This window comes from Bison bison, unplaced genomic scaffold (assembly GCF_000754665.1).
Source record: "Bison bison bison isolate TAMUID 2011002044 unplaced genomic scaffold, Bison_UMD1.0 scf7180017864530, whole genome shotgun sequence".
NCBI classification, from domain to species: Eukaryota; Metazoa; Chordata; class Mammalia; order Artiodactyla; family Bovidae; genus Bison; species Bison bison.
The window spans coordinates 8,800,956-8,806,368 of record NW_011495080.1 but is presented as its reverse complement, the minus strand read 5'-3'; the positions used below and the strand labels follow the sequence as shown (position 1 = coordinate 8,806,368).

At 48.6% G+C, this 5,413-nt stretch overlaps 1 long non-coding RNA gene across 1 annotated transcript in view; it reads right to left on the bottom strand.

Annotated features, from left to right (window-relative positions):
* LOC104982351 overlaps positions 1-5,413 on the bottom strand; it is a 43,873-nt gene that overhangs the window by 5,353 nt on the left and 33,107 nt on the right. The window lies entirely within an intron of this gene.

The window sequence follows — 5,413 nt, the reverse complement described above, 5'->3', positions numbered from 1 at the left end:
CAGTGCTTAGTTAAGATGGAAAAGGCATTAAATTTGTACAATAAGATATTAATATTTTGGTAATGAGAGAGACCACATTCATATAACTTCTATTATACTATACTGTTAAAATTTTATTTATTATTATTAATCATTGGTGTTCATCTCTTACAGTGCCTAATTTATAAATTAAACTTTCCCATAGGTACGTATGGATGGGAAAAAAGCATATACAGGGTCCTGTACTATCTGCGATTTCAGGCACCCACTCTGGACCTTGGAATGTATCTCCCTTACCCTGCCTTGCCTTGTCTTTCCTGTGCAGCTAAACCAGTGTGCTCAAACCATGTCACCAAGCATCGTTCTCAATCTCTCAACTCTGCTTCCTTCAACACTGGCATCATTCTTAGATTGGTAACAAAGGCGACCACAAAAACTCCACGCTTCTATATTCCTGTTTGAAGGATCCACCCAAAGAAGAGAACATCTCCTTCCTAATTGTTCTAACAGAAGTCTCAGGACCTACTGTCATTGGCCTGGCTTGGATCACGTGCCCCTTGCTGAGCTAATCACTGTGGCCCAGAAGATACAGTATTCTGATTGGTCAAATTTGAGTCATTCCAGAAACTGGGGAAGAGGTCGATCTTAGTTGGCATAAGAGTGAGGAACGGGTAGTTCCCCCCACCCCCCAGCAACGAGGGTTCTATTACCAAAAAGAGAAAGAGGAATGGACTTTAGGAAGATAGAAACAATAGATGATCTCCTCCAGGAATGCTCTGAGCATCTCTGTCCTGGCTTCTCTGATTCCTGACAGCCTTCCAGAGCCTTGTTCCAGTTAGGATTTCTTTCTGAGAAAGGGAAGAGGGGAGACTCACTTTGACCCCTTACTCTTTGTACAAAGATCTAAAACCATCTCCGACTGGCTCTTAACTTCAACTGTGTGCTGTGCTCTGTCATGTCCAACTCTTTGTGGCCCCATGGACTATAGCCCACCAGGCTTCTCTGTCCATGGAATTTTCCAAGCAAGAATACTGGAGTGGGTTGCTAGTTCCTACTCCAGAGGATCTTCCCAACCTAGGGATCGAACCTGGATCTTGTCTTTTTACCACTAGCGCCACCTGGGAAGCCCCTTAACTTCAATTACACAGCATCAGATAAAAAATAGCCTTTGACCCCAGGCTTAGAAAAATGTGGAATGATTGTCTTTGGTACTAAAAATTTCTCCTCATTAGAATGGGGAACATTTTGTTATTGAAGAAGACTCTTGAGAGTCCCTTGGACTGCAAGGAGATCCAACCAGTCCATTCTGAAGGAGATCAGCCCTGGGATTTCTTTGGAAGGAATGATGCTAAAGCTGAAACTCCAGTACTTTGGCCACTTCATGTGAAGAGTTGACTCATTGGAAAAGACTCTGATGCTGGGAGGGATTGGGGGCAGGAGGAGAAGGGGACGATAGAGGATGAGATGGCTGGATGGCATCACTGACTCGATGGACGTGAGTCTGAGTTAAGTCTGGGAGTTGGTGATGAACAGGGAGGCCTGGCGTGCTGCGATTCATGGGGTCGAAAAGAGTCCGACACGACTGAGGGACTGAACTGAACTGAACTAAACTGTGCTGAACTGAGCCTTGACATGAAGTGATCCAAGTTGTCATCCCTCTTGTTGGGGTTATTTTATTGGTCTCTCTGCTCTTTCTGGGGTCACTCTTTTCCATTGGGAAAATTGGTTCCTTTTTTCCTCCCTTATAATGAAACTCCTGCTGCTGACACTTTATATTATAAGGTATGGCGGTTCTGGGCACATTACAATAAGCATGATGATCAGTAATGATCCCGTATAGGGGAATAGCATCTTGACATCTGGAAAAGACCTTCACACACATTGTTATGTTTGATCCCCACAAAAACCAGGGTGAAGGAGTATAGTATTGTATTTATTTTCTTTAAGTACGGAAATAGACTCAGAGAGGTTAAGTGACTGGCTGAAGGTCACAGAGCTATGTTGGCTGGGGCAGCAGGAAAATACTGGCAGGAATGAGCAGACATTTATTCAAGGCTTCCTTTATTTAACAAGATTAGACTTTATTGCTGCAGAGGTAATCAGCCAATACCCCAGCAGTATTACTTTGCAGTATGCACACTGCAGGAGCTCGGAAGGACCCAAGAACAAACACCGGGTCATGGGGCCCTCAAGAGCGATGACTAGAGCCCAGCCCAGCATGTCAGCACTGAGGGGTCACCCGCAAGCATGTTCCGCCCTGCTGTGGAACTGCTCCACAACTTTCCAGCTCCTCTTCTCAAAGAGACCGGTAGCTGACCAGGGGTAGGACTGGGGCTGTGGTCACAGAGAGGGAGGGGACAAGTCTAGCAGGGTCTGGAGTGCTGCGGAAGTCCCAGGCTGGGTGGAAACTTCAGCCTGATATGCTGGAGGCTTCTCGTCGAAGGCCTCGCTTCTCCCCCTCCCATCCACCCCCTGGCCTTTTCCTCAAGGCCTCTCCTCTCTGACAAGCCCCCTCAGAGAAACAGCTAGCCATCCCCCTTGGCCTCCTCACAACTCATAGATTCTGCTAGGGGGCATGGTGGCCAGAGGCGATAGTGCCTCCTGACATGAGAGGAAGAGACTCTGGGGACTTGGGGACCCCCACCCCATTATTAGGCCTGCCCCCTAGAAACCTCGAGGGACCCTCTCATCCAGACCCTCTGCCGGTGTCTGAGGCAAAGCACAGGCAGACAAGATAAAGGCTGCCCCCTGACCCTGCGGACCCTGCCTCTGCCTTTCCAGCCCTGTCCCTGGGACTCATTGTCAAAGTCCTGGGATGGCAGGCAGGAGAGGAGGCAGCCCAGCATCAGGAGCATCCGGAAAACCCACTCTGTGCTGACCCCGGGCCCCACAGTGGGATTCAGTATGTCAGAAAGCTTTTCCAGCGCTGAGATGAGCAAGACAAGGCTTTTCTTTTTCTTTTTTTCCCCCCATTTTAAAAAATTATTTGTTTATTTGGCTCCACGGGGTCTTGGCTGTGGCACTCAGGATCTCAGATCTCTGTTGCAGCATGTGGAGTCCTTACTTGCAGCATGCAGAATCTTTTCACTGTGGCATGCAAACTCTTATTTGCCAGCATGTAGGATCCAGTTCCTTGACAAGGGAGTGAACCCAGGCTCCTGGCACTGGGAGTGTGAAGTCTTAACCACTGGACCACCAGGAAAGTCCCGGACAAGGCTTTACAAAGCCTGCATAGGCCAGAAGAGGAGCCAGTCAGCTCACCCTGCCCCTCCACCCCCAGCTTGAACCAAAGGCTTCCCTGAACCATCAGACTGTGTGCTGGAGGGAGGTTTCTATTCCAGAAGTTTCCGTCTCACAGCAGAGACATACAGCAGATGCCAAAAACTCATCCATGTGAAAGAATTTGTTTTTCCCCCACAGGAGAAAAACCCAATCACACCTTCTCCCAACTGGAATATCTGCAATTACCTACTTCCCGCCCCCCACCCCCCATAAGCGGGAAAAGAATGTCAGGACTAATCAAACTACATCACTCTGGGAACCCAGCCTGTCTCAGCACCAATCTTTTTGAAAGGCCCCATATGGGAAGACAAATTCAATTTGTCTTGTCTAGGGGAAAAATGAGTTTTAAATATGTTGAACCAAAAGTGATATCTTATGTATCAGACAGGGATCCAGAACAAATGCCCTGGGAGAAAAATTACCCTGAAAATTGTAAGCAGTCAGGATGCCAGAGAACTAGGAGTTTATGCTGCAATCTAAGCACAGAAAATCCATATGGGACACCCTCATGTCCCGGGCTGGGCCATGGAGTATTGTGCCTCAGACAGAGCCCACGTTCCCAAGGGCTGGCCTGGGCATCTTCCCTCAGGGATACCTCCTGCCTGCCTCCTAGAGACCTGCAGCCTGGGTGACCTAGGGAGCCAGCCTGGCCAGAACAAGTTGGTGGGGACGGCTGGGGAGTGAGAGAAAGGGTCCAGTTTCCACTGTTTCCCCAAGCCTAGTGGACACTGGTTCTATTAAATAGCTGGTTTACAAACCCTGAAAGACACTGGTTGTTCTCTTTCAAGACAAGCCCATGCAGCAGCAAGCTCCAGGACCAGAAGTCTGGAGATTCAGGTTCTAATTCTGACTCTGCCAATAGCTGGCCAGTCCAAGTCTCTTCACTTGTCTAAACCTTAACTTATTAAATAAAGAGCTTAATTTAAGTGATCCCTGGGATCTCTTTCAATTCCATGACCAAGATGTTTTGCTTTCTTTTTCCTCTCTTTTTCTTTCAAGAGTGTAGAGCATGGTGAGTAAGAGCAGTCTTTCAAATCAGTCTTCGTGGTTCTGAATCCCATCTCTGATGCTTTTTAACTGTGTGTCCTTGAGCAAGTAACTAAACCTCTCTGTGCTTCCATTTTCTTTTCTGTAAAACGAAGATAATAATATCTATCTCATAACCTTGTGAAAGGAAAAGATGAATTTACATGTGCAAAAGGCTTTGCACAACTCCCAGGACATTGCTGAGCAACTAATGTATGCCAGGTTCTGTACTTGGTATGGTACTTGGCATGGTACATACAGAAATAAATCAGAGCCAGGTCCCTGCCTTCCAGGATGTTACTGTCACCTAGCAAAATGCAGGCACCCAGGAAGCACCTCTGTCACAGTCTCCTGAGGTGTCCCTAAGGCGGGGTGACTCCTGGTATTCTGCCTTTGGCGTGGGGTGGAGCATGCAGCAAGTCTCCCTGTGAGTCCCTGAAGCACACACCAACTGCCTGATCTCTAACTTTTCCTGCTGCTTTGTTGCTTTTGTGCTCTTGATTTCACTTGAAGTCTAACTTCAAAGACAACAGAAATAAAAGCTGCAAATCAGACTTTTCTCCTCCTCCCCCATCCCTTTCTCTCTCTAGTTTCCTCTCAGTCTCCTGTTGTTCCAGTTGCATCACTTAGTCTCACAGCCTCGCTCCACTTGCCCCATCTGGGGAGCTTCGAGATCCCCCGGTGCCTTCCTGCCCTCCTAAGAACACACTCTGGCCTCGCTCTTCCAAGAACTGGACATGGCCATCATCTCCTTGGTTAGTGAGGACCTTGGCTGTGGGAACATCAGCTTTGTTTTCCCAGGGGAGGTGGGGTAGGGGCTGGAGAAAATGTTCTGCTCCTGCACGGTCAGCAAGGAGGGTAATAGGGCTCAATCTGGGCACTGCCAAACGCAGATGTGTTCCCAGCCCAGGAGGAAGGACAAGCAGCTACTGTCTCAGGGGCCAGCTGCGGCGGGCCCCGGGAGAAGAAGGCGGTCCTGGCCCAGAACAGGCAGCCCCACGGGGTTCTAGGAAGCATCCTGGAAGAGTGGAGCTCCCCGCCCAGCCCCACCAGGCCAGGAGAGCTGCTTGATGGATGCCTTTCATAGACACATCGGGGAGCTGGCAGGCAAAGTGTTTATGCCCAA